The sequence below is a fragment of the Lissotriton vulgaris genome, chromosome 2_1 (genome assembly GCF_964263255.1).
Source record: "Lissotriton vulgaris chromosome 2_1, aLisVul1.2, whole genome shotgun sequence".
Lineage (NCBI taxonomy): Eukaryota > Metazoa > Chordata > Amphibia > Caudata > Salamandridae > Lissotriton > Lissotriton vulgaris.
The window spans coordinates 1,352,680,894-1,352,706,649 of NC_141687.1; positions in this window are offsets into that span (position 1 = coordinate 1,352,680,894).

A 25,756-nucleotide genomic window follows, 5' to 3' on the forward strand; every position below is an offset into this window, starting at 1 on the left:
AACCCAACGCACACGAAAGAGAAGAAAGAGCAGAAGAACAGGAACAACAGAAAGCAAGGAGTGCAGGAGCGTAAGAGTGAGGAGAAAGAGAGAAACGAAAAGGGAAGAAAGGCCAAAGCAAGACAAAAGTAGAAGGAGAAGAGCAAAGGTACAAAAAGCGGCCAAATCAGCCACAATACACAGTAAAACCATACTTCGATGGCCCACATACAGGGCATCTTACACCCAAGGGTTTGGATACTCTCAGGGATGTCACTCCCCTAGGGACAGTTCGGGCGGGTCCGCAGTGGTCCCACAATCCCATCCTCCAGGAACTCCCGCCACCCCCATCCCCCCATCCAGGAGCCGGGGGATACAGGAGCACAGACCAGGGAACACCCCTCCCTGGGGGCAAGGAGAACCAGTTAGGGAGGCAGGCAACCTGTTATTCAGCGAGGGATTATCACTCAGATCATGACGTTGAGAGACACGAGGTGGGCTCCTCCCGGTCCCCTCCAAGGATTTAATGTGGGCTATAATATCCTGCTTAGTCTGGGAGGGTGACCTTTCACCCAGTGGGGGGGTGCGGCGATGACCCTGAACGCTGGTCCAGGTTGGCTTGGAGGGCACCCACTCCTGTCTGTGTGGGCGGCGATGTCGGTATCTGAAGGAGCTGCGCCGCCTCCGTGTAGATCCGGATCACTCTTCGCCTGCCCTCCCACTGGAAGATGAGGGCAAATGGGTGGCTCCACTGATACAGAATTCATAGGGTGCGGAGCTTCTCTGTCACTGGTTTGAAGGCTCGCCGCCGCTTCAGGGTGTTGGGGGCCAGGTCCTGGAAGACTGTATTTTGTGCCCCCGATATCGGAGGTCTGTTTTGTCACGAGCGGCTCTCCAGATGGCTTCCTTCTCCGTAAAGAAATGGACCCGCGTCAGGATGTCGGGAAGGAGGCCCGGTCGCCCCGGGGGTCCAGAGACTCGATGCGCTCTATCTAAAGTCGGAGGAGAGGCATTCTCGTCGCCCCATACCTCGTGCAGGAGCTGCGCCACGTACATGAGAATGTCCTTCCCTTCTTCTCCGATGGGAACACCCCAGGTGCGCAGGTTGTTCCGGATGCTTCTGTTCTCCAGGTCCTCCTGCTTAACTTGCAGCTCTATGTTCTGCTCCTACAGTACTGCCAGGCGCTGCCACAGTTGCTCCTGGTCCTCCGTACGGGCATCCATCGTTTTTTCCAGCCCATCCACTCGGTCCCCCACGTCTGTGACCTCCCTTCGTATCTCCGTCACACAGGTGTGCACCTCGGGTCTGAGGGAGCCGATTTCCACCTTGAGCTCTGTCATAAAAGAGGCCATGAACGCCTGGGTGACCGGCAGTGAGTCCCCCGCCGCCTGAGAGGAGTCTCCAGGGGCCGCCGACGTCCCCGCCTTACCCCAAATTGCAACAACCGGATTGTCCCTGGGGGTCGCAGCCTGCTCTCCCTTACCCCCCTGGAATGTGTCATCGCCAGTCCTGTAGTGGCCCGGGACAGGTGGTGAATGCCGGTACAGCTCACCCAGCACCCAGCAGCAAGGGGGGCTCCACACCACGCCACCAGCCATCAGGCGTGATCCAAGAACGCAGCCCCAGAGTAGTACACAGGAAGGGAGAAGCCCCCTGGGGTGTCCCACAGACAACACCCACAACCCCCCCACACAATTCCAGGGATCAAGAGGCCCAACAAACAGAAGCAGTACAACCAGCACCGCAGGTAAGCCAGCCACCTCTCCTGCAATCGATCTCTGCTGCAGGCTGTCAGGCACAATACCTCCAACCAAGGGACCTCCACAACTCAGTGCAGTCACCCCCTGTTGCGTTAAGGAACAATATTGTTTCAAGCTAGGCACACAAAGCCAGGTCGGGGGACAGGCCAGATGATAAGCACTATGAAGCACTTCAGGAGGGGGCACACTAGGAAGGAAACATAGGCACTCGCCCCACTACGCTCCCCACCAACCGCAGAACCCCCTACCGCATGCGAGGGCCAAGAGTCAAGTCTCTCTGTCTCCCCCAGCCAGGTTCGGATATCAGAGGGGTCGGCATCTACCGTCAGGCCTCCCTCTAGGACAGTCTCGAAATGGCGGCCAAGGGCTCCACCACACACAGTCCGGTTGCGCCTGCCCTTTGCCAATGTCCAGCACCCCCTGGCTGCACCACCCAGTAAGGCAAGAGACCCCAGGCCAGCAACCCAGTGCAAAACAGGGACGTAGAAGGGAGCAAGACACCCCAGGAACTAGACCGCCAGAAACCCCAAGGGCAAAGGGCGAAATGGCGGGAGAGCACCACTACCTCCGCACTCCTGCAAAGTTCAGACCCAGGGGATAGAGGCCTATGCGGTGCAAGTTACCTTAGTTCCAGGACCCCCTCTAGCACACTCTCAGGTTGGGTGCGGGACAGTCTCCTCTGCGGTAGCGTCAACGGCCCACCAGGAAATTACTGGAGCCCCCGGTTCGCCAGGGCAAGGGCTCCGCTGCCACCAGACCGCACCTCTCTGATCCCTCCATTGGGGACCGATAGGGAACGCCATCTCTGTTCCCTCAGTCCGCCGTCTGCCCCGCTGTGGAGTCCGGGGTCGCCGCTCACATCAGGAGAGTCACAGAGTCCGGTGGCAGGCTCCCGAGCACAGTGTCGCCGTGGCCCAGCCTCCACACCTCTAGGGCCCGCAGTCCAAGCTCAAGGCACTAGGAGCCTCCCCACAGGCCACAGGCGCCCCAACAGCAATCCCGCAGGTGCCAAACCTCTCCCCACTAAAACCACTGAGCACCTCCGAGCACCTCAAAATGGCGGCACCACCTCACCGCCCCGGGGCAATCATGCCAGGCAGTGTCCGTCGGAGGCCCCCTCCAGTCTCTCGGATCACCACACACCAGAGGGCAGAGGCCCCAGTCCAGCCACAGCACACAGGGATGTAGGAGTTGCCAGGGGTCCGCAGGGCCCCAACACCCAGCACAGAGGGCCAAAATGGTGGATGGAGTGCACGCCCAGGTTCAGTGTTTGCCCCAGGAAGCCACCTCCACTGAAAAGCACTGCGGCGCCGCACGGCCAGAACCGACCCACAGCACGGACTCCGCTCACCCGCCGCAGTCCCTCCGAGGCCGTTCCGACCTCACCGCCTCCTCGAGTGTCCCGTAGGTGCCGCCACAAAACTCGGGACCGAACTTCTCACCTGCCCCCAGCTGCAGGAGGCGCCACCGGGAAGAGCCCTCCTCACCTCCACTCCGCCGCAGGTCTGTTGTCCGCGATGGGGCCCAGAGGATGCCCACACCTCACAGGGCCGCCATTTCACAGGCCAAGCTGCTCACCACCACAGGTCTCCAATCTTCCGGGGCGCCAGCACCGGGGAACGATATCAGCAGTCCCGCCGGTCACCCCGGGAGAAGCCGCCACAGCCACGCGGCCCCCGCTAGTCCAGCCAATGTCTCCTGTGCCCCGTCGTGGCAGCTGCAGCCCCCCCAGGCCTGACAGGCCGCTGGGTGGCAAGATGAGTCTCAGAGCGGGTCGCGCAAGATGGCGACCCCTGCCGCGGGACCTCAACGCAACTTCGGCCTTCCACTCGCGATCTCGACACAGATGTCCAGCCCACCTCACTGCCGATGGCCGGACGTCAGTGGTCAGCATCTACTCCACGGACAGCAGGTAAGAGCCCCCCGGCTCCGCTTTAATGGAATATGTAGGTGGCAGGCGACAGGAGCTCCCCCAAGGCACGTCCTACCACATCGATGGCTAGACCACACCCCCCCAGCAGGGGATTTTAATGTAGTGCTAGATCCAGAATTGGACCGTTCATCCAATAGTAGAGAGATTTTGAACAGTACGATGCGGTCTCTTTAAACGTCTGCTATGAAACAGCTAGGATGCGTGGATATCTAGAGAAATAAGAGGGGCACTAAAAGGGGGTTTACCTTCTATAATAAAAAGTATGGCCATCAATCAAGATTAGATTTCTTTTTAATAGATCAAGATCTGACATGATGGGTGAAGGACGTAAAACACCTTGGTGCACATTTATCAGATTATTCTGCAATCCCCTTAGTCTTGAATCTGCCAGCTAAATTACAGCAGAGGAGGTGGACACTGGATCGTGTCATATTACAAGAGGAATCAGTGATTGAGAAGTTGAGCGTCGAGACTCTGGAGTTCCCTGCGACTAATCTTGATATTACCCAATTTGGGATTGTACGGGGCACCTAAAAAGCCTTTCTAAGCGGGTATATAAAATCTTTACAGATATCCAAACAGAAGATATATAGAGATGAAGTAGGGGAAAAAGAACGGTATATCCAGCAGCTGGAACAACAGTTATTAGTCTCAGGGGTTGAACAGGAGGCAGGACGTATACAAGCATCTCTCCATACTCTTAGGCTGGAACTAGCTGGGGTGATTGAAGAGAGGTTAAGGAAAAGGTTGCAAGTGACCAAACTTGAGCACTTTGAATAGGAGGAAGGGTGTGGGAAACTCCTAGCCTGGAAAACTAAAAATGATCCGGCAAAAGGGTTTATAAAATAACTTAGAAATTAGGTATCAGGTAATAACTTTACAACCAGCGAAGAAATGGAAACAGCCTTCCATAATCCCTTTGAAAGGGTATATCAGGAGCGATTAGGAGTTACGGAAGAGAATATCGAGGCCTGGTTGGGTCGGGACGTTCCGGGTAAAATCAAGGTTAGGGAGGCTGTTAATCTTAATAGTCCCATTACAGGGGCTGAGATTAGGAAGGCCACAATGGCTGGGAAGTCTGGGAAAGCTGCATGCTCAAATGGGATACCGGCTGAATTTTATAAGTGCTTGAGTGAGGTTCTCACCCCAAAAAGCTATTTTCACACATCTCCGAGGAAGGTAGGGACGTGCCAGCATCCTGGAATGAAGCTAGAGTCACGCTGATTTTAAAGCCAGCAAAGCCACCCAACTCCTGTGACTCATATAGGCTGAGCTCTCTGCTTTGCTGCGATTACAAAATTTTCGCTAAGACCTTAGCAGAAAGGTTAAATGGGGTGGTGGGGGGCCTTTTACATGAGGATCAAAAAGGTTTTGTTTGAGGAAGAGGAATTCAGGACCTGACCTATAACTTAATTGGAGCGAAAGATTTAGCTACACTTCATAAAACTCCCCTGGCCATTATCACCTTAGATGCTACAAAAGCATTTGATAGGGTTAACTGGCCCTATTTGCAAAAAATATTAAGGCTGTGCAATTTGGGAGAAAATGTCTGTAGGACCTTGAACCTGATATATCAAACACCTACACCAAGGGTTTTGGTGAAGGGAAATCTATCCCCCCGTTTAAAATCCAGAGGGGAACTAGACAGGGGTGCCCTTTATCTACTTTACTTTTTAATTTATATATAGAGCCACTGGCAATGAAAATAAGACAGGACAACAGAATCCTCCCTTTCAAATTTAGCAATTGGGAGAAAAAGGTGGCCTTGTATGCCGATGATTTATTGGTGTACACCTTAGATCTGTCCTCCACTTTCCCAATACTGTCTAACCTGAATTCCCAATTTGGTCGTATTTGAGGCTATAAAGTAAATACACCAAAAATGGGGTCTATGGCCTATAATATGATCGCACAACAAGGGAGCATCAAAACGGAGATACGATACCTGGGTATCATGGTTTCACAGATCATCGAGAAAATTCCAGAAATTAATTTTAAAAAAGTCAGCAAGGAGATTAACAAGGCATTAGCACGTTGGATTCATTTACCATTGACCATAATTGGAAGGGTAAATCTGATAAAAATGATGATCTTCCCCAAACTCATCTTTGTATTCTGGGTGTTTAGAGAAATTTGGCTTAAGAAATTGCAGTCTAAGCTAAGTAGCTTTATCTGGGCCTCCAAGGGTATACGTATCTCATGGAAAAAACTCAGTAGGAAGAAAATCAAAGGGGTGTCCTAATGAGGAATGGGAAAATGATGTTGAATGGACCGATGATTCAGATATTGGAAAAATGTTGAAGGTGATGCTTTCAGACGTGAAGGGAGGCAAGCAAGGTTTAATCTATAAATTCGAAGATCCCAGATACTTCAAAAAGGTGCGCCTAAAGATCTTGCACCGATTAGCCACCTCATGGTATAAAATCAGAAAGGTGTTAAAATCAACTACTACAGTACGCTAGCTCCTATTTGGGATGCTCCTGGCTCTCCGGAATGGACAAAGGATTCTCTGCTGGCACCTCTTAAGACAGCGGGAATATCGTGTTGGAAGCAGCTACTCGAAGATGGAACTCTACTTTCTTCGAAAAATCTGTTGGACATTACGGGTAATGAGTTATCCAGATTTAAATATCTGCAACTGAAAAGTTGGCACCAAGCAGTTGAACCAGGTGTTGGCCCCCTGAACGAGTTGGAATCTGCGTTAATGAGGAAAGTTGCAAGAAAGAAAGAGGTGGCAAACTTATACTGGCTCCTGATCGATCTTTCGGAGGGGGATTTCAAACTGCTGATGGAGCTGTGGGAAAAGAGCTTGCCAGGGATCTAGCTAGAAGAATTATGGCACATATCTTGTGAGTCAGTAAATGCCTCTCAACCCATCTCGAGCAGCACCATTTTCCGGACGAATTCCAATTTGGGTTTCGCCCTGCCCATGGCACTGAAACCGCGGTGCTCACGGCCATGGAGGAGCTTCGAATGCGCGCAGACAGGGGCCAAGCCGTGGCCCTGATTTTACTTGACCTGTCTGCCGCATTCGATACTGTCAATCATAGGATCCTGCTCGAGCGGTTGAGAGAGGCAGGGATCGACGGCACGGCCCTGATCTGGTTTCACTCCTACCTTAGTGACAGAAAACAGGCTGTTTCCCTCCCCCCTTTCCAATCGGTTTTCTCCCCGGTCCCTCACGGTGTTCCCCAGGGTTCCTCTATCAGTCCGATTCTTTTTAATGTTTACTTAAAACCTCTGGTCACGTTAATCAAGTCACATAACATGACCACAGTAAACTATGCGGACGATACCCAGCTCCTTCTCTCGTGGGAAGGCGAAGACTCCATCCCCTTGCAAGCCTTCCATGACTGTCTACGAGACACGGCAAGCTGGTTGCACCGGAACTCACTTCAGTTCAACTCCTCGAAAACCGAGGTGATGTACTGCCCTGCGAGTCGCATACCCCGCCCTCTGCCCGCTGAGTTCTGGCCCCCGGAAAACTCCAACAACCCCTCACCAGTCACCACCGTTCGCAACCTGGGCGTCATGCTAAACCATCAATTGAGCATGGAAACACAGGTCTCAAGAACAGTCGCTACTTGCTCTGGCCTTATGCGCTCACTGCGCAAAGTCTTGTCTCTACTCCCACCCTCCGCCAGAGCACTAGTAGTCAGGTGTACTATTCTTAGTCGCCTTGACTACTGCAACGCCCTGCTGCTTGAATCTCCTGCGACACTACTGGACAGACTCCAACGAGTCCAGTCGGCAGCAGCCCAACTGGCTCTCGGATGGACCAGGAGATCCTCGGCCACTGCCGCACTGGCCGAGTTGCATTGGCTGCCTTTGAGGCAACGCATTGCCTTCAAGGCCCTCTGCCTGCTCTTCAAGGCACTACATGGAATAGGACCCAGACCTCTTCAACGTCTGTTCTCCTGGTACACCCCCTCCAGAACACTTAGGTCCACAACTGCCTGCCTTGCGAGAGTGCCCAGATGTAAGAAAGCCAGGATGGGAGGAAGATCGTTCAGAGTAGCTGCAGCCAAGCTATGGAACAGTCTACCTGTCGACATTCGCCACATCCCTCATCTCCTCCCATTCAGGAAACGCATCAAAACATGGCTCTTTCCTCCACCCCTATAAAAATCGGCCAGCCTCAGTTCACCCCGTCAATAAACCACAAGAGTAGCTACCAGCGCCAGGATACCTGCCAGGTGACAGTCGCGCTTTATAAATATTTTAAATAAATAAATAAATGACATCTTGTATTCCACGGTACAAGCTGCAAATTTAAAGAGAAATCACATTTTTTGTCTTGATAGGGCTTATTGGACACCTTTAAGGCTCTCTAAATTTGGAAAAGGTGCCACACCGAAATGCCCTAAGTGCTCCCAAGAAAAGGTAGATGACATCCACATGTTTCTGTATTTCTAACATTGAAGCATTACTGGGCTGATGTAAGTAATATTTTTGCTACAATACTTGATCTGGAACTTCAGGTAAGCCCAGAGTTTGTCTTTTTCGGGGTTCCTGCACATCATGAATCTTTATCTGTTGATAATGATAAATTAATGTTTTACTTAATTGTACTTGCCCGGCAGAAAATTTGTAAAAACTGGATTAAAAATGTCCCTCCGACTGTAAGAGAGTGGATTAACTCTGTGAAATATATAATTAAATTGGATAGGTCATCACCTAAGAAGAAGAGAGATTTTTGGCTACCAAGTGTGAGCTGGCTGGAAGCTAAGGTAAACACAGTCCTATGATTATGCCTCTACACTGAGATACTTCACCGCTCCAGTTGCCCTCTGGATGGCTCTGAGAGAGAGTCGGAATCAACCATATAAGGATACGTTCTGTGTAAAGTGCACTACCTTGGTAACAGAGTTAAACTGGTTGGTGACGATCTAAGAGGGGGGCCCCAGAGAATCCCACATTATCTCTGTTTTTATCCAAGGCGAATGAGGACTTGAAAAAAACAAAACAAAAAAACAATGAGCATTGACTGTTCTTCTGTACACAAGCATGCAAAAATTCTCAGAAGTATTTCAGTTGCTCAGTATGTTGAGATTCATACCTGGAAGTGGCACACCTCATATAAGATTGCAAAATGCATATGCTCGATGATTTGCCAAATCGTGTTGAGTTCAGAACTAGTCCTTGAACTCTATCAGCTAGAGGTGAAATGAGCAGGTACAAATACTTGAATAAAGTGTATATTTCCTGTGTATGATTGTGCACACTGGATTATTAATGCCAGCCTTGGAACCTCAGGTGCTCATCACAACTGCACACTAACTCACACAGTTACACTGAGGATAGGGAGCCCTGGTCTCAAATTCTTTGAACACGGATCTCCATTGGCACACTCAATAACTTTGTGTCCTTTAACTAACCTGCACCAAACTAGAACAAAATAACATTCAAAATCCAAATTAGGTGCATGCCACATGTGCTGAAGGTTGGTTAAATGTATTACTTTCGAAATCAGCATAGAATTTTCCTGGCCAACTTTGGTTGTACAAGACTCTGAATCTGCTGACAAACTTTCATCAGATTTTGAAAGTCCAGTTCATCCTTAGGTGACATTTTTTCATTTGGTGAAGTTTCGTCCAGGCGTTTTTACAATTGGTTGAATAAGTGAGCAGAAGGGGGGCTACTCTGAGATCTAATCCTCCTAGAAACAGATTGACATGCGATTGTGACTGGCTACCCCTACAGGTCAAACCTCTAAACACAGGTATGCATCATCAATTTTAGGTGGATGGGGCAGCTAGTGTATAGGTTAATATTCTGTAGTAAGTTAAATCTCAAATACACAATGATACAAAAATTTTCCTAATCAATATTCTTGTGCTGGCAATTTATTTAATACTAATATATGTGAGAAGGAAGAGCCTGCCAGCATGGGTAGGAGCGCAGGCCTAAGGATTTTTCAGCGTGACAAGTTCACGGGACTCGATGAAAAGGTTATAGGATATCAGATTAGTAATCCCATAGTTTATACTGGAGAACTGTCATGGGACTGGTGTTGAGGGTTCAGCACAGAACAAAATCTCTCAAAATCTCTGCAGAGGCCTGCTCACCAAATAAGGAGAAATACATTGTTCCGCTTCAGTGTGGGCCTTGAGAGATAGGCCTAGCTGCATTTATAATAAAGTGACGCAGGCTCATTTACGTTAGTTACTTATTAAGGAACGAAGAGTACCATTCCTGGCTGCCTTTTTATTACCTTTTTCTTTACCTCACCGCTGTGACCATCTCACACATATTGGTGGGGTCTGTTATGGACACACCCCTACATATTCTCCTTAACATGGGTTGGTCCACCCCAAACATAAGATTACATCTTTACCCAGAAATCAAAATACAAAACATTAGCTGGACTTTTCCTTCTTCACCAAAGAACCCAACAGATTGCCTGTTAGCCCTTCATCCCTAGACCTCAATGCGCTCTGGTCAGAACTCCTCCAAACCCTCCATTCTACAGTGTCAGCACTGAATTATCATTCAGACAAAATGGATCAACAGGTAGATTTATTAAATACTCTTGCCGTGTACACCGTAGGAATTGTCCAAAAAAATGGAGGTGCTTAATTCGCTGATAATCAAGGCCCAATCACAAGTGCAACTAGTCCAATCAGTATGCTGTTGCTCTCCCATCATCAACTCTTTATCCTCATTGCCCCAATTTCTGACATCAGTACTAACAGAAATTCAGAGGATCCCAGAGTCCAGGCATCCTGATTCCGTGTCACCGGTTTCCCCCCACGGCAAAGGTTCCACTCACGATCACACATCCGACAATCCACTAACGGTTTCATCACCATCGTCTAAAGTAACAGCAGTTTCCAACGCCCTCACCGATTCAACAACTAACGACAAATCATCTGTCACCTGTCCTTCGATTATCAAAGCAGGGAAAAAAAAGACTTCGGAAATCCTGTAAAAGGCTCACAGAAGCACCCAAAAAAACAATTTGTAATTATTTAAGAAACAACAAACCAGCGATAGCACAGGTATTGAGCACAGTGCCCACTGTCGCCACCAGTCAGAGGCAAGTAGCCCAGCTCCGAACACCCCAAAAAGGACTTTCACAACCAAAATACTCAATAAAAACGGGAGTCATCACAAGCTTCAAGGCACTCCCCATACCCAATACTTCAGGCCAAAACTGGAGTTAATGGAAAGAAGCAATTACAAACATATGAGGAGCAAATAAGAGTCACCATGCTGGTTGCAACCATGCCGCCCACAAAGCTTCTACCATCACTGTTTGGCGATATGCTCTCCCAACTAGTGATCAACAATTCCAAAGTATTGATCATTGGCGATTTGAACTTCTGGCCCTCTGATGCTAGGGAGAGCACTTGTTCCATTGCTTTTACTGATCTCTTAGCGGCCATGAACTGTATCCAGCATGTTAAATCGGCAACGCATGTTAAAGGTCACGTCCTAGACCAGGTCTGGACGTCCAATCTAGATATTTCCCAACCCCTTATTTCCCCTTGTCCGTGGTCGGACCATTTCAATATTTCCTTTTCCATGGCCTTTATTCCCCACACTAGCCCTACACCAGCGTGGAACCTTCTAACCAGGAACTGGAACAAGGCTGATCCTAGTGAATTTTGTCATAGTCCTGAACATGCTTAGTAATAAGTAACGAGATTCCACATATCATAGTTTTCAATGTTACCTGAAGTGAGCACCTATTTCTCAAGCCACCTCAAGCAGCCAGGGATTTACTACACCCTTCAGCTTTCATTACCCTGGTCCATGTCCGTCATTTCCACTTCCCTTTGGAGAAGGTAACTTTGCAACGGTCCCCAAATGTCTCTGGGTCTGGACTTCTCAGAAGGCATTTCGGCATATATAGTCATCTGTTCCTGGCAATACAAAAGATCTGCCAACCATTCTTTGAATTTGGGCGCACGCCCTCTACCCCATCTACAAGCCACCCTGCGTTTGGCGAGCAACATCAATATAGCAAGGAATTTTCTATATGACTTGGGGGTCTGGTCCGTATGACCCAGGAGGGCTAGCACAGGATCCCTGTCTAATGTACAATGCAGCATTTTTCCCAGCGCCTCATGCACTTGGTCCCAGAACTGTTGCACTGCTGGACACTCCCAGGCTAGATGTAAAAACCCTGCTTCTGCTCTACCACACCCATTACAATTATCGTGATCCTGTAAATGAAAATTGACATTTATTTGCAGGTGTATAATACAGTCGATGTAGAAACTTATAATGTATAACCCGCAATCTGCAACTGGCCTACATTTGCAATGTTTGCAGACAACAATATTCCCATTGTTCGTCAGTCAGTTCCTGTCCGAGTTCTGCACTCCAATATGAGCGAGTGGAACTCGGCATGGTCTCTCGTTGGGTACGAATACATTTATACAAGTTAGACACTAGATGTGTTCCATCTGCGGATCCCAGAATGTTGTGTAGTGGGAGAAGGGTGGCCAGTTCCAGAGGGAAGTCCGGTTAAAGTGTCCTCATCCCCTGCCTCAGTGTACATAGAGGTATATGTCCAGTGGCTTAGGCTGTGTCCCCTGAAACAGATCCTCCGAGGAGCGAAACTGCCCATTATGAAATAGATCTCCCCATGCCAAGATATGTAGAAGTCTACATAGATTTGAAAACCCCTGTTCCTTCAACAAGGACACAGCAGTGTGATATGTCAAGGGTAGCCGTGGTGAATATAAAAGTGGCAGAGAGAAGATGTTAGTGATTCGATGCCAAGCATCTACTGTGCTCGTGACTGTAGTAGGTGGGTCCGCCCACGAGCGATTGGGCCCGTGTATGACTCCATTGAGCGGGATAGGATCTGCGAGCCAGTCCTCAGTAGCCACCTGTTGCATATACCTGGGAGAGTGTATCCAATAATAAGCGTATTGGGCTTGGCGCTAAGGTAGTAGGTTGCAAAATCTGGAATATCAACCCCACCATGTTCATACGGCTTGATCAATGTATTCCACTCGTGGTTGCTTTCCTCCCCACAACAGTCATATCAGTTCAGTTTGCAAGGTCTTTGAAAAAAAGGATCCTTGATGATATGGTATATTCAGAAAAAGATATAAAAAGTGTGGGAGCACTATCATTTTGATAAGAGAGGCCCGTCCCACCAACGATAACGGAAGGGAAATCAAGCGTGTGACGTTGCTGGTAAGTTTGGTAATGGCTATGCCATAATTCGCCGGAACCGTCTCCTCTCTATCTCAGTCACCTGTATTCCCAGATACCTAAGTTCTGTGTCACACCACTCCAATGGAAAATCAAGTTGGAATCTGGGTACCACAGGGGTAAGTGGGAATACCTGTGATTTCTCCCCATTTATCTGTATTCCAGACATGCGACCACACACAATAAACTCCCTTAATAGGGGGTTGATGTTAACTTGTGGGTCCCTGACATAAAACGGCATGTCGTCCGCATACAGGGAGATTAATATTTGACGCAGGCAGCATCAAAACTCTTTATCTTGGTTGATCTGGCGCAGCTTGGAGGCCAAAGGCTCCACTGCCAGAGCAAACAGCAAGGGGGACAGTGGACACCCTTGACGAGTGCCCCTCGATACGGAAACTTCAGAGGACACATGACCATTAATCAACACTTTAACCAGGGGCCGATTATATAATAATTTGATCCATGATATGTATATGACTGGGAAACCCATGCGTTGTAAAACCCCAAAGAGGTAATCCTACTCCACAGAATCAAACGCCTTGGTGGCATCCAAAAAAACTGCAGGAAGCGGGAACTCATGCGCCACTGTCTGCATCAGGGAGAAGAGGGTGCGAAGATTATGGGAGGTGGCTCTGCCCGGCACAAAGCCGGATTGATCTGGTAAAACAAGTTTTTCCATTAAGAGAGAGAGACCGTTAGCCAATACCTTGACCAAGATCTTGGTATCACAGTTTATTAATGACAGCGGCCGGTACGCATCACTAGAAGTAGGAGTTTTTCCCAGCTTCAGGAGCGATGTCACAACCGCTTCTCTCATCGAATGAGGGAGTATCCCCACTTCTAGGGATTCCTTGTACACTTCCTTGAGGACCGGCGCCATAATATCTATATATGGCTTATAAAACTCTGCGGGTAGGCCATCCATCCCGGGTGTCTTCTCATTTTTTAATTGCATGAATGCCTCCCGTATTTCATCTATTTGAAATGGCGTCCCTAAAAACTCCCTGTGCATTTCGCTCAGCCAGCCAAGCGACACATCCTACACAAAATCATCTAAATCTACTGTGTCATGCCCGCTGTGATCTGTATAGTTTTTTATTGTGTGCAGTGAATACTTCCAGAATATCAAGCATATCTTGATGCATCACCTCTTCTGGGCCCTCTACTTCTAATATATGAGTTGCAAATCGTGGGCCCCTCGTCATCTATGCCAATGCCCTTCCTGGCCTCTCTCCTTCGCCATATCTACAGGCCATCCAATAGCGCCCTCTAAATTTCGTTTCATGCACCAAGATCTCTTCATATTCAGTTAATTTTTCCCGGAACTCTTTCTGTGCTTGACCCCATCCTTCTCCCTCCATCTTCCTTTTCAGGGCTTTCAACTCCCGCTCTAGATTCCGAATCATCCTCTGTATGTTCCTAAGAACACGAAACTCTTTGAGATACAGTACCCTCTGATGGTGACCTTAAATACTTCCCATATGACTTCCACACTATCTTACTGACCCTTTGTTCCTAATAAAAAAATCTGTTATTTCCTCCCCCAGTTCAGCCTGAAACACCAAATCCAACAAAGCCTGCGGTTGTAGTCACCATAGGGGCCGCGGCCTGTCATTCCCAGGGAGTTCTAGCATCAACTTCACAAGGCAATGATCCGAAAAGGTCCTAGCAGGATGAACCACCCGTTGAATGGCATTGCCTAGCCCCCTTGACAGCAAACAGTAGTCTATGTGTGCCCATTCCCCCGTATGTATTGTGAAATGGGTTCCTTTGTTCTTCAGTGGGTGAGTGTAAGGTCAGCCATCAATGAGATCGCCCTCTTCCATAATACCTTGCATCACCTTCTGGGTCTTATTATAGTGATGGCTCCCTGGATGAGACCTATCCTGGGCCGGGTGCAAGTCACCTCCTCAGATCAAGTGTGTGGAACCTATATTGAGTATCTTCCCCCATAGGGTGGTAAAAAATTCTGGTGAATCAACATTAGGGCCATAGCAGTTGGCTAAGATAACCGACTCCCTCCCAAGCTGCCCCCACACTATAACATATCACCCTTGAGGGGCAGTTATCATGCCTCCCACCTCAAATGGTGTCTGTATTTTAATCAATATTGCTGTACCCCGGCCATACGAGGAGTAGGAGGCAAAACATCTTACAGATGCCCATTTACTAGCAAATGTAGACTGGGAATTTGGGCTCAGATGCGTTTCTTGTATCATTGCTATCTGTATCTGCTGTCTATTCAGATACGCAATTAATTGTCTACGTTTCCTCGGATTGCCCAGTCCTCTGACGTTCCATGCCAATACCCTTAGTATATGTTTGTCACAGGAAGCCATCATGCCCTTCTAGTACAACTTGTTCATATGCTACCAATGCCTCTTCTTAACCGTTATTATACACCCACCTTCAGCTTCTAGTTATCCCCCGGTTTAAACTCACTAAATCTGGTGGCCGCAGCTTCTCTCACCTGGCTCCTAAGCTATGGAATTCTCTTCCACTCTCACTCAAGACCTCTTGCTCCCTCCTATCTTTTAGGAAATCTTTAAAAACTCTGCTCTTTCATGTGGGTTGTTAAGGTGTCTATGTTATCTGCAATGGTTGCAAACCCTTGGCGCACCTCTTTAAGTATAGATTTGAGTTCATCCCCGGATTCTACTTGGGAAGCCTGTAGTATACCCTTTGACTCGCTGCCCCCATCGACTGCTTGCTGTCAAGTGCTCTACTTAGATTGAAATATCAGCTGCGGCTGGCGAGTGTCTGGCTTCCCCATAATGGTGTCTGCCACAGGCCGTAGACCTTCTGTATATCTCCCGGCCAGGCACCTTTGGGTTGTTTGTGACTCTGCTGGCACCTGTATCAAGTGTTTCTGTGAAGAATATGAACCTTATACTGTGTGAATGGAGGGCCCAAGTCCAACCAACTGGCCCCTAAAGACGAGTGGTAGCAATCCCGGAGGGGGGCACCTCCAATCTAGCATTGTTGTGTGTCACCAGCACTATTGCACCTCCTAGCCGACAACCTTGATGTCGGCCATATGCCACCAATGCCCAGTCACGCACTCCTGCCCTTCAATGGCCCCCTTTATCAGCAAGACATCTCCAACCTATTGCCCCTTTGCGTGTGCACTGTGCCCTGGTACCTTCAACTCCCCCTCCGAACGTCGTGACAGTCCTATAGGGCTCTCAGTAACAGTCTGTTCCTCTTATGTCCGTGAGGTGCAGCTACAGTGATTCAGTGCACCAGCCTGATGTCCGGTATAACCGCTTATCATTGCCTCATCGGCGCCGCATATGCCCACAACTTGGAGGTCTTCGCGCTGCCCCAAGTTACTCACAGCTGATGCACTGGTATGTGCAAGCCCTCTGCACTTCTTTGACCAGATGAAGTCCGGCATGCCCGGGGGCCAGAGCAACCTGATGCCTTCATGGTACGGCCACTCGTCCACGCACCTACGCCGCCATCTTAGTGCAGCGGCCCAGTGCCCTTGTGCACACCCTGGGCACCGCGTAGGTAGCTTGTCCCCCTCTCAGTGCCAAGAAGGGCAGCGATGCGTCCCGGTCACGGCTGAACCCGGCTTTTGTCAGCCACCTCTCGCAGCAGAAGCCCCATTTCTCTGCTCCGCTCCCTCAGAAGACGTTTCGCTGCAAATGCCCGCTTGTTTCGGGGATTATAAAAGCATTTGGACAAATGATAATTTACGGAAGACAGCCGGACTGCGGGAGCCTCACAGAATGTCTGCCATTCCGCACCAGCACCACCTAGCACCCCCTAGAATGGTAATACTTATTTACAATTCTGGAGCGGTTTGGTTTCGGCCCCAAATTCTGCGCCTGGGTCCAGATGCTATATGCAAATCCCTGGGCAGGAGTGAGGGTAAATGGAGTAGTGTCCAAGCAAGTGACGCTTCATGAGGACATCAGGCAGGGCTGCCTGCTTTATCCTAGGCTTTTTGTGATAGCGCTGGAGCCTCTGGCGGCATGAGTCAGGGGAGATCCTCTAATAAGAGGTATCTCTGTGGGGGTGGAAGTGGTAGGTCAAAAATCTCACTGTATGCTGATGACATAATTTTATATGTCACAAATTGTCTATAATCAACCGCATACTCCACATATGTGAAGTATTCAGCAGTTACTCCGCTTTCCAAATAAACTGGGATAAATCCCTAGTTTTTGTCTTGGCTGGAGGTACGCCATCTCTACCGACCAGTGGGAAAGCTCTAGTGATCAGAGACACACTCAAATATCTGGGGATAGTGATCTCTCAAACTAAGTCTGAATTCCTAGACATCAATTTATTAACCCTAATGGGAAACGGCCATCTTTAAAATTATGGCGATCCCGCGCATGTTATACGTTCTTCAGAACACCCCTTACAAAATACCCTTAGATTTTATCGGTAGGTAGTTTTGGAAGTGAGGCAACTACTGCGGGATGGGGGAAATTCCAGAATATCGCTCCACAAATTACAACGAGGAGTGTTTGAGGGAGGCTTGGCAATCCTGGACATCCAGAAGTATTACTGGGCCTCACAAGTGGGTCACGCTCAAGGACTGGGTGTTTTCGGGCAGGGAAGAGCCTACATACTGGGTTGATCATCACGCGATGGGTCAGAAAGGGTACCTGGAAGCATTGTACAGTATTAAAAAGGAGAAAAAATGTCCAAAGCATACAAACCACTGTATGTATATGGAGGGAGATGACTAAGTTCCTGGGCTGAGAAGGCAAACTAACAGAACACACTCCCCTATAGAGCAGCAATCTCGTAAGAGAGGTGGGTGGATTGCAAAGCTTCCGCAAGTGGTTGCTACTGGGTATTTAATACTTGGGAGATTTCTGAAAGGGACAAAAGATGGTGAACTTCCATGACTTGCAGACTGAATATCAAATGCCTGGTACTGAACAGTTCCGATACATACAATCAAAACATGCCTTAAAAACACATATCTCACTGGGTCACCAAATGCTTAAATATACACCGCTGGGAGATAGAGTGCTAATAGATCCAATACTGGAAAAGGCAACCTCCCACATATATAAAAAGATTATGAACAATATCCCGGACCAACCGGGAGCTCTTCTGGAGGCATGGGAGGGGGAGATTGGGATCCTGGAAGGTGACAACTGTATGGAAGCAATACAAAGCCCCCAAAAGGTGGCTGTCAGAGCACGTTTCCATCTCATACAATTACAAATCCTACATAGATCCTACATGTGAGAAAGTGCCATCTTTCTTGCCTTGCTGTGCCCCCGCTTTTTTCTGAATTGCTGATGTGCTTTGACTGAGTGTGCCCTGGGCTCCCGCCAACAAGGTACCCAGGGCCTGTGTTCCTTCCCTAAAACTGTACTGAAACAAAACCCAATTGGCATCTATGGCCACCTGTCAGCCCCTAGTAGTTGGTACCCTAGGTACCCAGGGCATAGTGACCAGAGAAGACCCCTGAGGGCTGCAGCATTATTGTGCCACCCTCAGGGGACCTGTACCCTGGCACCCACACACTGCCTTTGCAGGCTGAGTGCCTAAGTACAGAACTAAAACCAGAGTCGACATGACACACATCCCTGTGTGCCATGCCCACAGAACCCACTGCCCTGGCATACTTCAGTCACCCCTCTAGCTGGGTGTCTATGCCAGAGGTGTGGGCACAAGTGCATGAGCCCTTAGCCCATGCAGTACCCAGGGCCATTCCTGGGCACTGTAAGTGCAGTGATGCCATTAAGTGTATATTGTGCTGGGAGGTTGGCATTACGAACTCCACAGCACCATAATGGCTACACTGAAGGCTGATAAGTTTGGTATCAAACTTCTCAGCACATTAAACCCGCACTGATGCCAGTGTGGGATTTAATGTAAAATGCACCAGAGGGCATCTTGGAGATGCCCTCTGAAACCCTAACCTACAATCCACATCTGGATGAGGGGCTGCAGAGGCTACCACACAACATATATGTTGCTGGACCCCTGGGTAGGATAGCCCCCGCTCTCCTGGGCCTGCAACAATACACATCCTGGGCGAGGTGCTAGGTCTCCTCCCACAGGATAGGCAGGGGGAAGCTTCAAAGGCATGCCGCCTCTGTGAACTTCTCCAGACCATTTGCTGTACCCAGCAGCCAGCCCCCACCAGTACTGCCCCCCACTCTGGTGGGAAAAACTACGTCAGGAAGTGGGGGTGTCAGCCTGTGCCAACCCCACCACTCAGGTGGGGGAGAGACGAGGTGAAGCACGACCCAGGGCTCCAGCCATCTTGAAGATGGGGAGTCCTGCCCTATCACAGATTGGCTCCTGCCCCCCTCCCACAGGAGAGGAGCAATCTAGGGGGTGTACCCACCCCAGGGCAGGGACCCATAGGTCCCTGTCTTTGCCCTACCTGTAACACCCATAATTTCAGTATTTAGGGGCCCCCTGAACATTCCTTCCTCAGATCCTGATACGAAAAGAAGAAAGAAGATCAAGAAGAAGACGACCCGCCGTGCAGCTGCTAACAACAGGACGAAAACAACTGACTTAACACCAGCCCTACCGGCCTGTCGATCCTGGAACCTGCTCCTACTTAATCCCGGTGACTCCTGCGGACAGCAACCTTGGGACACACCCGGAGGACCTGCCTGCCTTGACCCTCTTGAAGACTGGGACTTTCCTCAGCAGAGGCTCTGCTGCAACAACCCAGCTGGTGCCAACCAGGAAGCTCCGGACCAGCCTACTCTGCACCCGCCAAGCCCGGGCTGCGCCCAACCGAACCAAGACCACGAGGACGTCCTCCCGGCGACTAGGACCTGACGTCCAGTGCCCAAAGACCCTCCTCGAGGAACCAGCCAACACCTGCAGACTCAGAACCAGGGGCCACCCCAACCGCGACCAGCCGAGGGTAAGCTTTTCCGACACCCAAAGACACCCCTGCCTCCGGTGCCCTACACCCCCCTGTGACTCCCTTTGGGGTAACTACCTGTGCTCCAAGATCCCAACTTACCTCTCGAAGTGCTGGTCGCCCCTGGAGAGTCTTCGTTCCCGAGCCTGCAGCCTTTGTTCCTTTTTGACCATTCCCATTGGATAACATTGAGCGCCCGACGGCTCAAAAGCACCCTGTACCCAGCCACCAGAGTGCCGCTGGCTGTGACCCCTGTGTCTTATCCTACTTCCCCCCTTGCCCTGAGCAAGTGACCAGGAGCCCAGCTCCCAAAGCCGCTTGGCCTGCTAGCCAGCAGCCACCAACCGAAGGCCCACCTTCCCTCATTGGATATCATTGGGCCTACCTACCTCTGCACCTGGCCGCCCCTGTGCAGCTGGGAGTGAACTAACTGTACTTACCTGACCCTGGGGGACCCCTGAGTCTATGCCCAGAACCTTAACTTCCCCAACCAAGTACTCACTTGGAAACCAGTAATTTACTTACCTCATTTTGACTCGAAAATGTGTGAAGTTTTGAATCCTGAAAATATTCACATAAAATCAGCCAAAGTCCGAATCCCAAAGTACTCACCTATGATCAGGGGAGAAGCCAGTGCGGTACCTTTCAGCACAGTACTGAACCGCAAAAGTAATCCCAAGTGGGGTTACTAGTAATCTGTATTTTCTCCACAGGAACCCATTGTCTGCTTTTCAATGACATTTCTTTTAAGTGTCTACTTTTGAAAACTTTAAATATTCTTTAAAAGTCACATATGAAATACTGAAACGCAATTACCTACCTGTTTTGATTTAAGACCCCAGTGCTGGCCCTAGGGGACCAGTGCTGGGTTACAAAAGACACTTTACCTGCAACCTGAATTTTCTCCCATTGAATATTATAGTCAGATTTCCTTTGAAAAGTTTCTAAGTGTGAACTTTTAAAACAGCTTTATATTCATGAAAATTCACTACAGTAATTAAAAAGTTTTTGCTAACCTGGTTTTCCCTTAGACCCCAGGACTGAATCTCAGATCTAGTCCTGGGACTACTAAAGTAATCTATATAGTAATCAACTGTACTGACATGTGGAAAACCCATTGAGCTCAATGCTACAGTGTGTTTTAGGATTGTGTTGCTTACTGTCAATACTGTATTAATTGTGTGTACGAACTTCATTGCTCCTTTGTAAAGTAATTACATGAGAGAACTCATAACAAGAAAAGTATATTTTTATAACTGTTGGTTCTAAAACTTTTAAAAAACTTTATCTGTGGATATAAAAACAATTGGCCTAGAGTTCAGTCCTTGAGTGTGTGAAACCTTTTACTGAGTGTGTACAACAAATGCTTTACACTGTCCTCTGGTACTGCCTTACTGCTCAACCAAGCTACCACTTTGGAGAGTACGGTCAGTTCTGACTTTAACCTCTGTTATACCTCTGGGGTTGGTGGACTCTATACACACTGTACTTCATTCTAGTCCAGTATATATAGAGCCACTTTCTCACACTACACAACCAGGACGAGACTTTACTGCATGGCTAGGGGTGACTCGAACAACTGCATGAGGGGATGTGATGGAGTAGGCACCTTTTTTCACACATTGTGGGGCTGTCCCCTGCTGCAACGATACTGGAGCAGGATCAAACAGGTGATGTCTGCTGTGTCAAGTCAGACGATCCTACTAGATGCCAGATGGCACATATTATGAATCACAGGTTCAAGGATTGTGAGGAGGACCTTGATAGCTGCTGTGCTGCTGTGAAGGTGGTCTTCCAAAGTCGAGGATGCCCTCAGAAGTGTGGTAAAATATGGGGCAGATGGACAGAAAACAGAGGGATCTGAAATTATATAATGATGTAATAGATGTAAGATACTGTAATTAGAAATAAGCAGCGTAAAAGGCCAATGCTAAAGGACTTGAGACCTGGAGGATGTTGATTTTATGATGAAAACCCAAAGGTAGATAAGAAAAGGTGACGTTATTTAGACTATGCTTGAGACACAGAGTTATGTGTATTTGTAATGAGATGCTGAACATCTACTTGTTCAATGGAAAGAATTTTTAAAAGAAAAAGAATTTGAAGCATTACTAAAGCTTAATAATATTGAGCGTTCCACTGGTCCAAAGCCATGGGTTACTCCCATAGTAGTAATGCCTAAAAAGGACAGTGAAGGAGCTGCATGCATATGCGTTGACATGTATCATGCAAATAAGGCAATTGAACGAGAACGGCATCCAGGTCCATACATTTCTGACATGATAATTTAATTAATTGGGGAAAAGGTTTTCTCTCACCTTGATTTAAATAAAGGTTATTATAAGTTGGAACTTGAAGAAGATTGCAGTTTCATTACACCTTTTTTAAAAATGTAAATCTGTTTCAATACAAAAGACTTAGGGGCAGATTTACGAGAAAGTGACACATCTATATAGATGCATCACTTTCCTTGTGCTACCCTGAAAAACGCTTGCACCACCATGGATGCACTGTAGTTACAATACGGGGCACCACGGCAGAAGGATTGACAGATGCGTCAGAAATTCTGACGCATCTGTTGGGGCACAAGTCACTCATTGCTGAAGTCGTGTCGCAAGCACAACGCAACTCCAGCAAAGCATTTTGTGGTCTATTCTCAGTACACTGGATCACTCCTTACGCCTGCTTCAAGCAGGCATAAGGTTTTGACACCGTGACGTCTTAAAAGTGACACAGTGAAATCTTGTAAATTTCACTGCGTCTCTTTTACGAGGTTTTCCTGCATGGGAAAGCCCCCTGCATGCATTATACCTGATGCAGGTATAATGTGCCGCAGGGCTTTACAATGTGTCGCATCTTCCTAGGTGCGTCACGTTGAAAATAGGGCGCAATGATTGTGCCACTGTTGCGTTGAAAAAAGTGATGCAATGGTGGCGTAAGGGGCTTGTAAATCTGCCCCTTAGTTTTTGTGTGTCATCCACTGCAGCATTGTTTCAAGACATAATTTGACACATCATACAGACTTTCATGAATGCATTCAATTACAGCAATGACATATTCGTTTTCGGAGCTACACAGAAGAACATGATGAACTCTTACACAGGTATGTCATTAACTTGCTGAAGCAGGTTTAACTTTGAAGACAGACAAGTGTGAGTTCCATAATACAAAGCTATAATTCTTTGGGCATATCTTTTCTAATAGAGTATGGCACTAGATCCTGCTAAAGTACAAGCACTGTCAAATGATGATCCCCGCAAGATCTTTCTAAGGTGCGTTCATTTCATGGCATGGCCATTTACTTTTCCAGATACATAAAAGACTTTGTCACTGTAAGTGCCCCTTTGAGAGACTTGAGAAAAAATAATGTTTAATTTCGTTGGTCACATGAATGTGAGAAAAGCTTTAAAAGAGTCAAAAAAGCCATTGAGAATGCTACTGAAATTGCATACTTCAATCTGAAGCTTCATACAGAAGTTGTTGACACTAGCCCAGTCAGTCTAGGTGCTATCCTTGCACAGCACAGCTGACACCCAAACGCTCGAAGGCATATTATTGCATATGTAAGTAGGTTTGTCCCAAACAGAACATGCTTACTTACAACTAGAAAAGGAAAGTTTAGCTTGGTATGGGCTTGTCAAAATGTTCATGTATTCCTGTACGGAAAACCTTTTACAATTGTAACTGATCATCAAGCATTACTGACTATATTTGGCAATCCAAAGGCTAAAATGTCTCCATCCATCGAATGATGTGGACTATAGTTACAAGAGTATAATTATACCACTGTGCTTCACCCAGCGAAGGCCCATATTAACTTCACTGTAAAATCAAACACACCAGCTGCCATTTCGTTAGCCCAGATTATCACTGCCATAAGCCATGACGGTGACATGTTATAGTTAAAGGACATAATTACACATCAGCCATGGAACCAACACGCTCTACTGCTCACTAGTAATGGTGAATATCAAAAATACAAAAAAGTCAAGGATTAACTTATCCATAACTGAGGTAGGATTATACTGCGAGGGTCAAGAATTCTGCAACTGAAAATGATTGAAGTGGCCCATGAACGACATTGTCGAATCGTTGCCACAGAAATAGCTCTCCGACGACCAATCTGGTTTCCTTATCTTGATGACGGAGTTGAAAAGAAGTTTAAGGCCTGTCATCTATGCAACTGCCTTTATACAAAACCTATCCTCCAAACTTGAACTTATCAGAACTCCCAAAGCATGCCTGAGGAAAGACATTGACTTTTTTGGTCCACTCGACAATGGACATCATCTGCTGGTGATTATGGACAAATATTCACAATTTCCATTAACTGAAGTTCTTTCATCTACCACTCAAGAACGAGTCATTGAAAGACTAGATGGCATCTTAGTGACATGGGGGTTCCAGCCATAGTGGAGTCTGACAATGGCACCCCTTTGAACAGTAAAGAGTTTTAAAGAGTTCTTGGAACATTTGATTATAAAGCTAAAGAAGAGCACATCTTTGTGGCCGGTGGCAAAGGGACTAATTGAGTGTTTTATGAGTATGCTAAATAAAGCAGTGCAGCATGCTACTCTTGAGAAGCTTGATTTGAAAACTGTGTTGAATTCTACCTTGAGAGCTAATCGTTCAACACCCCACTCAAACACAGGTGAAAGTCCTGTGACATTGAAGTTCAGGAGAGCATTGGACACTAAGTTACCTCAATGGATCAATCAGAGCAAGAAAGATGAGTAGCAACTCATGAGAAGGACTTGGTTAACAAACACAATATGAAAGCATATGCTGACCAAAGACGACGTGCGAAGAACATCTTCTTTAAGAAAGGAGATTGAGAGCTTGCACAACAAATGTGGAGAAGAAAATCTGATGCTTCGTTTGATGCAGAACCGTTTCAAGTGGTGTCTACCAAGGGACACATGGTGACTGCCCAATGTCCTCAGAAGTCTTTTACCAGAAACTCTTCTCATTTTAGCCCCTTAACTAATCATTCATCAGAGCTAACAGTTGAATGAGAGACCGGGTCTGAAACATCAGTGACTGCTGTTGCCTCTTCACCATTGATACAGATCCTGGAGGCTGGTGATCAGAGTTCCTAGTTTCCAAGAATATGATCAAGAGGAACAATTAAAGCACCAAAAAGATTGATTGAAGAGATTTCATTGTATATGTCTACCTATATATGTGTTTTGCAAGTAATGTTGAATTTTTGATTTAACAGAGAGGAAGATGTAGAGTCTCTTAAATTAGAAATGAAGGAACCCTTTTGGCTCCTGACAGACTCTGTAGAACTGTGACGTAAGTGTTACACCGGAATGCAATGAAGGCTCATTTAGAATGTTGAGTTCGCAGTCACACACAGATGAACAAAGACCTGTAATACTAATCTCAGTGTGTGGCATAGTCCATGGCGGTTACCCAGGGGAGGACGCTACATTGAGGGTCACTCAATACCATTGTTTAAATATTTTGAGTCCTAAGACAAAGCAATAGGTTATCCCAATATGTTTAGGTCTTAGCACTTGCTATAAAAATAGAGACATTATTCAGGTTGCAAAATAATTTTTGTCATTTTGCTTTGTCTCTAGAGAACTGGCATGTCATTTTGCTTTGTCTCTAGAGAACTGGCAGAATTTAGTATACCAATGCTTCATGATTACGCTGTTGTCAAAACCTTCTTTTCATTTGGAGCCTTATTTGGTGTGGACAAAGATACCATGGGAAAGGCAAACCCTGCTTAAATTTCAGATTTGTTTGTAAGCTGCACAATTTGACATTGCATCTATTCAAATTTGTCTATGTACTGAGCCTTCACCACAAACACTAGCACACTTTTTTTCCTGATAAGGAAATTTGTTAAGCTTGTTATTAAATTATATGATTTTAGGCAGTATAGACCTGCTTGGCATGTTTTGCGTATGCTTTCAAAACAATTTGTGTGTTCTAATGTAGGTTGTTCCTTAAAGATGGTCACCAGTAAGAGCAATTTGATGAACTTTTATGAGCTATTTCTTTTTAACGTTTAAACGTTTTTTGTATTG